The following is a 12,225-nucleotide window of genomic DNA, read 5'->3' on the forward strand; positions in this document are numbered from 1 at the left end:
TAGTCAAATCTCACGATATTCATAACATTAGGTATATTATAATTATTGTCAACGTTCAAATTTATAATATAATTATTCAACATTAAAGTCAATATAATATTATAATGTCAGACGTTGAGCTAAAAGACATTTAACGTTTTGCTTTGTTTAAATGTATGATGGTAGGGATTGAATATTAATTTTGAAATAATTATTTCCGTTGTAGGTACGGTTTATTAGTCGGGAATTTGTTTAATGCATGTTCATATAGGTATCATAATTATGTTTATTATACTTTATACACTTTGTGTTCACCTATATATAATATACAGTTTAATGTGTAACATTCTGTGGAGTGATTTCGATATAAAAAGTAATTCAGTTCAAATTTCGGTCGAATAAATCCAATGACGTTAGGTTAAATGTGACGTGTTCGTGATATTAGCTGCGAGTAGGTACTGAGTATATACCATGTTAGTGTAAGATCGTTATCGTAATTAGCATACTGGTTTGTAATAGAAGTTTGTACTCGAATAATTAGAATTATAACGACAATATATCATTGAGTGCGAAACGTTTTATTTGAAGCACAATATTATATTATTATATATACGAATAAAACCTTTTAACAAATTTTTAACACGGAAAAATGATTGTGATAGGGGGTGGGGGAGGGAAACGTTAATTACCGTATATTTTTGCTACAGCAGCAGTGGGTGTTAATTCTGAGCTATTTATACGTAAATCGAGACAGTTAAATTGTCACCTTTCAATAGTTAGTTCTTAAAAACCAGTGTAGCCTATGCGTTGCTGTGCAGTGTAAAATATTTAAACTGCTGCACAGGCTCTAATCAACGTCGCTGCGGTTTCGATAAAAATCGGATAGTACCTACCTATATATGGCTATATACAGTATATACTTGAGTCAACCCACCCGTGTCGAGAATTGAAAATTTTTTCAGAGAACGAAAGAAAAAAATACGCAAAACAATGACGTATATAGGTACAATTATGTATACGGTGCCTGCAGTATTATAATATGACATTGTTGTTGTGTGCGGCGGGCGCGTGCGATTCTTTCACTCTACGGCGGCGGCGTCGTACCTACACCGTGAAATTCCGACCGGCTACAATAATATCATATGTGGATCCCCGGGACGAACACACTCGCGATGGGTCTTTGAAAAGAAAGGGCTTTCTCTATACTCTTTGTGGTTTTTTTCTTTTCTTTTGACCTATCGCGTCTACCTGCGGCCTGCACAACCTCCCGCTGCAGGGGGCTCTCGTTCCCCGCCTCCCCCTCGTCGTCAGGCAAATCCTCCGCTGCGGCACACACACGCGCACGCTGTACCCGCTATATATAATACGTGTACACATGCAACACAAATACCCCGTCCGATATGTAGTCGTGTTTTAGGACCAGTTTTCATATATATTATACGAGTTTATAATATTATTATATACGGTGTTATCTGCCAGTGGGAATCGTTGGGGAGTTGGTATATTTTTTTCGTCTGACCTTGGCGTCTCCCGAAGAATGTATATACATGTGTTTTGTACCTACGTATTTTGTATATATTTATATATATATTATTTATAATATGCGTTTGCAAGAGTATATATGCCTATATTATATACAAGCAATAATGCACTACAGCGGTGTATAGTCTGTAGGTATATAGTGCGTTCTGTATTGGTACGAGTCATCGCGTGTGTAGTAAAACGAATGGGGGGAGGGGAGGAGGACTGAGGAGGAGGAATGAACAATAATTAAAAGTATCCGAACGAAACACTATAATAGTGTATAGGTACAATTCCAGAGGAGTTCAAATTTCAAACGAATGAGAAGATAATGATATTGGCTAAAAAATAATATATTGAATACAAGTATACAACTGCTGTTAATATTTTAATGCTCACAGTACGCGTCGCACGAGATTTACCCATTTTGCAGTCCGCGCGGTGAAGGAATGTTATTACGATTTCCGAATTTTCCAATGCGACAATAATTCCTTCATCGCAACTCGCGCACTTGTCGGCCGCGCGTTTGTCGCATGTGCGCGTGAAGTTCTCTCCCCACGCGCGAATACATAAATATATATACCTACCTATATTAATACATATACATATAATATAATATATATATATATACGACATATACACATATATACGAATATAAATCAAACACATCCGGCGCGTTTGAAATAATTTGTATTGTATGTGTATGATATATATATATTATATGTGTGCGTACGAGGCGAATAATATAATATCCTAACCACCGCTGCCACCAATGCACACGTACACGCGAGCAGTGTACAACTGTTATATGCCTACTATAAATATACACGCGGAGAGAAGATTTCGTCGTACACGTGTTACAGGCTAATAAATCCCGTTGGCCTTTTCCCTCTCGGCTCTTAACCCTTTCACACACACACACATACGTGCGCATGCGTATTATTCGGCTGTCGCCGTTGCCGTCCACCGACTTTCCGAAACTCGCAGATTATACGCTTATGCACGCCACACACACACACACACACACACACACACACACACATATATATTATTATATTCGAAGAGGATTTAAATTATTCAACATTTAATCACGGAAACCTCCAGTCATACATGTATAAACACGCGCACGACACACAGCGCATACCTATATTAAGTATATATATATATATGCGTATAGGATATCGTCGTGGCCTCTATATTATGCAGCAAATGGCACGCAGAGCCAAAAGATTAATATATACGCACCACGGGCCCGCCGATATATAGTGCTACCGCCGGGTAACCCTTTTACTACCCTCGGCCGAAGTTCTCTCGATAACCGCCGCACATTTTCCATTTCACCGGACACACGGGGTGAAATACATTATGATATGTATGTATATATAAGTCATATATACGCGCATTTGACGGCCGTCGATCAGAATATATATAGACATACACGTGTGCAGTGCAACTGCAGCTGCGGTTCAAAGGCTGTGCACCATTTTTGTAAACTTTATATTATTATACCACGGTTCATCACGCCGTTATATTGTAGCGCGTTCGAAATAATTACTGTTTGTAAATAACGTCCATGGCGGGTCGGCATTAAATCAGGTTCAGCTTGCCACTGCATTTAAAACCTTTCTAATTTCTATCCACTTTTAAAATGTTATTTAAACATCAGTCGTTAACAGATTACGACTAATCGGTAAAGCGTAAGCTACTAAGCATTAACTATTTTGACGACGATTGATGCCGTACACTTTTACAATAAATTAAACCGAATAAAGATCAACCCCCACTAATATTATTGTTTAGAAAAACTGATTGTGTGGATTATATTAAACATAATACCTATGGTAATAATTTATTAAAATATATTTACGATATAAATTAAATAGGTGCCCCAATGCATTTAATTATCAAGCGAAAAAACTTTTATTATTTTGTATGTTTAAATCGTTAATTATATTCAATTTTGGTTTAATGCAGTTTTCTAATTTGTAAAAATGGCTTAATTTTAATATTGATTGTGAATTATTATATTTCAGAATTAATTTATTGTTTTAGAATTTAAACTGAAAATAGGCATATTCAAATAATAGAAACAAAATTATATTATCAACTAGAATTTTCTAGTATTATAGAATAATTTGGGAAGGTTGTTTTTGATACAATATTATCATTTTTAATAAACTATTAATATTATAACCTAGCTATAATACATTAAGTGTACCTATTCACAATTAGGTATTATATTGGCTTAATAGATTAATTAAATATAAGTCAATCATTTTTATACAACACAAATTTAAAATATCGCAAAACTATAAAGCAGAATAGTTTATGATAATATAATAAAAATATTAAATATAAGCTATAAGCTTCATCAAAATCATGATATTACAAATGCAAGTTTGTAAATTATTAAAATGTTGTTAACTTTAAAATCGCATCATTGATTGTTATTTTTATTCAAAAAAAATTTTAATAAAACATATTATATAGGTAACAATATAACAATATAACATTATAATATTATACTCTTATAAATTAATAATAGTTGCAAATATTTTTTATGGATTACCTTCAGTTGAAGAAAAAAGTCATCTAAATGTGTATTAATTATCCAAAAGACAGTATATTTGTAGGTACAACACTAATTATCACTCGAAACGCCAACATTATAATTTATCTAACTTTAAAGACTAAAATAAACTAAATAATAAACTTAAGAATCACATTCATAAAAAATATTTAAAAAATAAATAACTTTTGATAACTTTTGGCGGGATTGCTGCGCACTATAAATGATACGCTCCGCGAGCGGAAAAGGCGGTAGATCTATTGACGATCGGTCGCGAAATATGATCATGGCAACTGTGTATGGCAAACGAATGGGCTGTCCTTGGGGGTGGCTGTGGACAAGAGGCCATTAAAAAATAACTTGCAGCTGCGATAGGGGATGGAAGAACCCTCGGGAATCGAAAAAAACCGGTATTAGGGTGAGCACTGCTGCAATCATTCACCAACGAAAACGAGCTGATTTGAAAATGTCGTCGATTATGCAAAGGGAATACGCATTTAGTTCGTGCATACTGCATGTAAATTATGCGTAGAGACTAGAAGTACATATTGTGTACGGAAATGTTTTGCCGATAATGCGATGAAACGATCAAGTCAACATCACATTATTATTAAGTCTCGGTGACACGATATAATAATAATTAATAAATGTGTTTAAAAAGCTATTCAACGATTTGACGAATAATTTTGTTCATGTGATGATACTATAATTATTAACGGACAATTAATTACGAATAAAGCTGCAGATCTTAATATCTTTCATGATATTTAATAATAAAATGTATACTACATTTAATAAACTATTTAGTTGAAAATGCCGTCAGTTTTATTATCGTTATTGAGAGATTAAACCTCGGATTGAGCCTCTAGCTTACCATTCATTAATAATTCTATTTTTATTAAATCGTACCGTTTGTCATAAACTATCGCTTATAGTTAAGTTAAGTCACTGCAGCGTTCGAAAAAGACAATACCCAATAGTCGTGATCCTACCAGCTATAGCTACATAATATAATATAATATAGTCGCGCAATATTGCAATAATAATATTATTATGTATAATAAGACATTATTATAACTATTGATCCATTATAAGACGTGTATATTACAATACGAATGTTGTGTGTAAACGTTGTGTACGACTTTTTTTATTTATATTTTTTTTTATGTAATTTACATTATTATAGGGCACCTTTACGATATATTGTTTATTCCTATTGTATAGCACCTGCCTCTCGTAATCTATTAGACAATTATTATTATTATTGTCCGTTATCAATCGATCGGGTCGCGTGCGAATGAATACGCGTGTATATAATATAGTTGCTCTGGTACTTTATATACCTACATCGCACTGCTGCGGTAGAGTGCTACGATGGAGCAGGGAAAACCGAACCGGTATAAGGAGGTTGTGTCGAAAACTACAACGGCGACTCGCACGCAGACACGAACCGTTTCTTTTGAATTCAATGTACACGTTGTTGCGCAACCGTGCATGCACACGCTGTGTATATTGCATCCAGGTGGCCGGTGCAGGCAATGGTTAAATGTGACATGGCCCATAAAAACTAGGTCATAAAATCCATCTCGTTTATGTGGAGTATGTATACAAGGCCAGTCCCTTCCTTTATTTCTTTTTTTTCCCCGGAAAGGGACCCGAAATCGTCTTATGATGGGACACACACGCACACACGGGGTGCCAGTAACAGTAACGTTATGTAAGTGTACTCACCTTTTTCGTGTACGTCGATTTAGTGCTCCGCGGACAAGGACGATTTTGGATCTGAAACAAAAAATATCGCGGGGGTAAGTTTTTATTATTATTATTATTTTATTTAAATCGCAGCTATCGTTTTTTGCACATGCAGCATTATCACTATTATAAGTGTCTGATGACCTATATCGTGGCTATATGACAATGCTAATTCCTAATATTAGGTTTTTAATTTAAAAGCTAAAATATCATAATAAATGTGTCTTGACGGACGGCACAAAAAATTATTTATAAAATTAATTAATGAAAACGCATTTCATTAGTATATTTTCAATGGCCAGAACGTCCACTGTCTAGCCGAAGTACCTTAGAGACACACAAAGACGGCACGTAATGACGTTTTTGCCCAATGGCCTAGGACGGATTCATTAATTTTTTTTTACACTTCGTTATTCAAGCCTACGCGCTAATCCAAAGAATCGTATATTTTAATATATTATGTACTACGACTATTTAGTATGTCCGCGGAGAGGATTTTCAATTTGCATTTGACGTTATGGTCATTTAGACTGTCACATCCGTATCGTTGATATAACAAATTTAAAATAAAAAAAACTATATATGTGCGAGGGATAAGCCCACACTGGTGCTCAATATAGTAATTGTTTTTTTTTTGTTTTTTTTTTTAGAATAATTCAATTAATGTAAAAACCACCCACATTGGAAACATATACGAAAATAACTTCGAAAATTCGTTCTGCTGTCGCCTGGGGATGATCTATATCCGAAACTAAATGTATCCCACTAACGAACCGTGAAATTTGTTTTCAACACTTAAGGACAGAACCTTGCCGGGTACACAATGTTTGCAAACAAATCGAACACTATTTTTCTTTTTTTATTATTCGCCAAAGAAAGAAAAAAATCATACCCGTGAACCGAAAGAACCATTGTTCAAATTGGTAGATTCAATGGCCTGGCCTTGGATTTAAGACTGTTGTGACGGCAAACGGTTAAAAATTTTATATTAGCGATTACCTACAGCGAAATCGGTTTTGTTCAATATTGATTGTAAAGCAGTGGTATAATAACCAAATATTATATTTTGTATTTTTTACAAATATTAATATATTTTATTTATTATTAAAAATCTACAATGCATAACAAAGTAGGTAACAAATAAATATGTACATATATAATATTAGATATATAAGCGCAATGTAAAAATTAAAAATTCAAGTAAATCAAGTTTTTATATCAAATAATAAAATTACGCAACATTAATAAGTTATATAATGCTGATAATATTATTATACATTTTGAAAAAATATCGTACAAATTGCAGGCATTTATTTCATAGCGTAGAATAATATACCTATATTATTCAATAATAAAATGTTCAAATGTAAGGACTTTTTTACAATGTAATTTTTGCCCAAGTTTTATAAATCACATTTTGACTTTAGAAAGGGCATATCGTGCTTGCTATTTGTCACTTGAAAAAAAGTTCAACCGTATAAACGATTAAAAAAAACAACTTCGTTGACGATTTCTCATGCACATCATATTATAATGCTTTTAGGTATGCAAATAAATAAAAAAAACGGTCGACATTTATGTGTCATATTAATGGGAGACATTTACCAGTCAGTTTTACAAGCTACATGTCATATGATAATATATGGTGTCAGCGAAGAGTATATGGCGTTATTTATGGTTAATACGTTTAGTTCGCATTCCATCACGCTCGCACGTTATCTTTTTATTTGGATTGCTTTTTAATTCAAAGACCTTTTTTTAAATATACTTTGTTAAACGTCGTTACACGCATATAGTACCTATACCTACGTATATGACCCGCGTAGTCAAATTTAACAATAAGAATAGGTACTACTGTTTGATGATGAGGTATAAAAAAAAAAAAAAAAAACAGTAAATTATGTATTTTAATTGCAGAGACGTCTACGATATTTCTCTTTTTTTTTCTCTCTTTCTATCCTTTTTTCCGAGGACAATTTTCTAACCTGTCGCATGGACTTAGGCAATAAATCTAAGTAATGTATAGCCGGAAACTTCCTCGGTCACGGTCGGGAAAAGTGTACTTCGCTACCAAAAAAAAGTATAATGTATATGCACTAAAGGTAGAGGTCACGAAACATTTGGATTAAAAAAAATAAAATAAATACGCGGGCGGTGTTTAACTATATGTGTACAAAATATAAATAATCAGAGCGTATTTAAAAGTATTATTATAAGATATACCTATGTTATATATTATAACTACTTTGAACCCATAAGGGGTTCACCGATTATTTGGCCGTTTTCTTTCAATTCCAACTTTGCATATATTTATCAGTAATCAGCTGCGCCGCCTGCGTATACTTGTTGCTCCTGTAAGCTCGTTATTATTCAGACACGCGACACGTTATTCTCTCACTCCATCTCTATCCGTCTATCTCCATTATAATTGGAATACAGTGTCTCAGACTCAAGACTGTGGTGTTCGTTTTTAATTAACTAATTAAGTAAATAAAGTAAATTATATATTATAATAACGGCGCACCTACACTTAACCGAGTCCTCAAACAGATAACCACGCAAAAGTATATAAATAATAAAATAATTCAATAGACAATCGAATTATTATAGACGCCGAAGTAATAATATCTATACTATCTGTTAACTATGCAACTGAACTACTGAACTCATGTTTGGATGAAATGCAATTTAAATCTACTTACATATATTATGAACTATGACTATTAAGTATCAACATAAATAAAATAAATCGTTATACCTACTAACTGGCTACTGTGAATTCGCATTTAATTACAAAATAAGCACGATAACATTTTAGAGACAGTGCATCGTGCTTTAATGTAATTTTTGTACGTATGGTTTTTCTTTAATTAAATTAGGTGCTTGTATTTATGGTATAGTTGCGGTTAACTTAAATTTAAATCTCAAAAATAATATCATTATATAATGTAAAATTGTTTGAAATTCGATAAAAGCATAAACTGATATTTATTTGTTATTATACGTAGGTACGCGTATGTCATTATTACAACCTATTACATTGACAGCTCATATAGAAATGACTTCCATAGATGATACCTATTGCTGTCATTAATAATTCATAGATACCTACTATATTGATATTATTATTATTTATCCTTTTATATATTATGCTGTAGACTGTAGTGTTACAACATTAGTATTGAATTAATTAATTTGTTTCTAATAATGTATTTAAAAAAGGTAACACAATAAGGTAATTTGTTTTAAATAAAAATATAGTAAAATATCAACAGTTAATTTTTAATACTTGAGTTCATTTTATTGTAAATGGTACTTAATTCATAAAGTTTATGCGGTTGATTAATTTTTCCATCAAAACATGGCGGTATTAAAAGAGATAGACATTGAATGATATTGATCCGTGAAAAATTACTTTTAACCTTTGAGTAGCTACAAAGTATACGAATACGGGATTGTCAAAATATTTTATCGCATTACATGGTATCGCATCAGTAAAAACATATTTACCATCAAAGTCATACCGATTTATGGTACATATTTTCAAATTAATCGAAATTACGCAGAGAACAGGAATTAAAATAACAATAATTATTATACAGCAGTGCCATAAAATGGTGTATAGGTACATATAGAGTGTAGACTCGCCGAGAGTACAAATTAAATATATTATAGTCTGAGCGGACGAGGGAAGAGACCTGAGAAAGTAACGAAAATGGATAAAACTCTTTAGGAAAGTCAAACCTACAGCGATATGCAAAACGTTTTAAACTTTCGAGGATATATATTATTATATATACGTATATTGGAGCGTTCGCGGTTTCTTATCAGCGTCGTATATTCGTTTATATATTATATATAATATGTATATATATATAATAAATATGCAGTTACGCTACCGACGCCAACAGTGGCGAAATAATTAAAACCGATTCCATTAAAGTCGACCGAGTCCCGCAATTATTCACCTCATCTCGAGTTCACACAAATATATATTTATATAATTATATATATATATATATATATATATTTCAAGCGGTTTTTGTAGAACCAAAAAACCAATTTATTCTCCTTTCTACTCCCTCGCCCGGTCGCCCGGTCGTCGTCGTCGTCGGTTTTCTTTGTTTAATTCATGAACGCGCGCGCCGCCACCAGGAGCTATTTGTCGGCGAACGGACGAGTGGGGAGGAGTGCCCGCCGCCGCCGCAGCGTTCGCCGAAGGGGTACATTTATCTCTGCCGGCCCTTAATGCGTATTCCATGCAAATACCATCCCCGGCCCGCCCGCCCGCCATCGCGTATACATATACATATACGCCACCACCGCACATTCATTGGCAGTGGCAGCGACGGTACCGAAACTGATCGGCCGAAATCGACCTCCCGTCCTCCGCAGTCAGTGGTGCAGTGTTGTATATGCGCGTATTATATTATGAACAGAAGGGTGAGCGCATCGGCCGGCCGAAACAATAAATCTCTGTTGATTCATTGGTTGCCAAAAAAAAAATACCTAGGAGAAAAATGTAAAAACCCTAAGGAAAAATACAGATGGCTATGGTCTAATGTGGTCCATCGTCGCTTATTGTAATTCGTGTTTAAGGCGTTCATGTGGGTGTATATACATTGATACGTGCGTTAACCATTGTATATAAGTACTACTTTTACGTATTACATGCCTTTAAACATATTGTTATGTATAGGTAATAACGTTTCACATAAAATATATCAATATAATAATGTACCCATATTATTTTAACGGCGGTAGCGCATTCAACAGGTTATTTTTATTAATCCGATCTCTTCATTAGTTAATTTCAATCCCTATTTGTATAATTAAAAAATATCGACTCGTAAAAATTCTGTCCAAGTCTTTTATTTTTTCATAATTCATAATTTATTTAATAATTACATTTTATTGGAGCTCCACACATTTTCAACATGCAGTTTTTCGATTTATTAAAAACTCACTTTTAATTCACGTTTGATTTAATCGTTGTTATATCTAACGGAGATGAATATCATAGAATTTTTAAGATGAACAATAAATTAAAAATTTGAAAATACAATTTATAGTTACCTTATTTTAAAAGAAAAAAGTTTCTTCTTTTAGAAGAAATTGTCAAGATTGAGTAAAAAGAAAGTATAGAATATATTTTTGTAGTTTCAAGCAGATAACAGTCGCATGAATAATATAGTATTGGTACTTTGAAGAATTATAAAGTATTCGATTTTTTCGATTTAATCAGGGATACCAAAAAAAAAAAAAAACGTATTAAGATAAACTACGCGGAAAAAATTATGAGATTTAAAAGCGAGCACATTTATTTTTTTTTATCGATTTTTTATAAAATTTAAATTTTTATACGTAATTTCACAGTTTTAAGTTTTTGATTGTATTCTGGACCTATGCGGTTTTGTGTAAAACCAGAAAATCCTCGTTTATCGTTTGAAGGTATTCTTGTACATCAGAAAAAAGTTGCATAAATAAAAAATGTCTTATGCGTGGACGATTTATTAGGGTAGTTTTTTTCTTAGTCACCGACATATTTCTTTGGATATACCTAAGTGGTCGCCAGGAAAGTGCCCGGTTTTATTGAAGCCTAGTGTCCCTGCGTAAGAAAAAAAGTCGCCTGCAGATATTGTCACGCGTAAAGGCGTTTAAGGCAACGGTATGATATATATTATAAGGATAGACGTATAATATATGTAGATAAATTTGGGGAAGGATGAAAAAATGTCGTCCAAGAAAAAAAAAAGGATGAAAAAAATATTTCACGAGACTCACAAATCATTCTCTGCTGTCTCTTAGCATCGGCCGCAGTTTTATTATGTATGCAAATTTTCGAAAACACGCACCCCCTTCACTTGTGCTGAGCGTGCCAAAGGCTCGGACTATAAATCACCGGCTGCCACGTCTCTTGCAGGGACAATGTTTCACCCTGCAGAAATAAAAAAAATACATTTTTCCGACAGACCTTGAGTAAAATTTTATTTTCTACTTGATAACCATTTTTGTGACCTATAAAATAGTATATTGTGTCTCCGTTAAATCTTAAACTATGCGAAAATATTAAAATTTTTTAATGTTTGTGTTTTCAATAACTGATACAAAAAATACCGACATGGGTATGGTTACACTAAAATCAATGAATTACGATTTAACGAATTGTATTAACAAAGTTTTAACATTTATATATAGCTGTATATAGGAATATCGATATTTTATGAAATAATTTATGGCTCATGTATTTTAATATACCTGTATATATGTATGAAATAACCTTTATGCGAATTAATGAATACAACGGATTAATAAATTATAAAAGCGACAAATCGTACTTACATATTATTTCGTAGAGCGAAACTAGTTCGAAATATGTTACATATATATATTATTTGTACAAG

At 33.0% G+C, this 12,225-nt stretch overlaps 1 protein-coding gene and 1 long non-coding RNA gene across 9 annotated transcripts in view; one reads left to right on the plus strand and one right to left on the minus strand.

Annotated features, from left to right (window-relative positions):
• LOC132938226 (homeotic protein antennapedia-like) overlaps positions 1-12,225 on the minus strand; it is a 204,848-nt gene that overhangs the window by 141,810 nt on the left and 50,813 nt on the right. For 6 of the 8 annotated variants that reach the window (XM_061004938.1, XM_061004932.1, XM_061004944.1 and 3 more), the window contains one exon: positions 5,801-5,851. The gene's annotated coding sequence lies outside the window, so the exon portion shown is untranslated. Of the gene's footprint in view, positions 1-4,069; positions 4,339-5,800; positions 5,852-11,605; positions 11,741-12,225 lie in introns of those variants that run through there. The other 2 variants (XM_061004935.1, XM_061004936.1) reach the window with 2 other exon arrangements.
• LOC132938232 (uncharacterized) overlaps positions 4,892-12,225 on the plus strand; it is a 134,348-nt gene continuing 127,014 nt past the window's right edge. Inside the window, exon 1 of the long non-coding RNA XR_009663893.1 lies at positions 4,892-5,874. This is a non-coding gene — a long non-coding RNA (uncharacterized LOC132938232). The remainder of the gene's footprint in view (positions 5,875-12,225) is intronic.

Source organism: Metopolophium dirhodum, chromosome 2, assembly GCF_019925205.1.
Source record: "Metopolophium dirhodum isolate CAU chromosome 2, ASM1992520v1, whole genome shotgun sequence".
Classification (NCBI taxonomy): Eukaryota; Metazoa; Arthropoda; class Insecta; order Hemiptera; family Aphididae; genus Metopolophium; species Metopolophium dirhodum.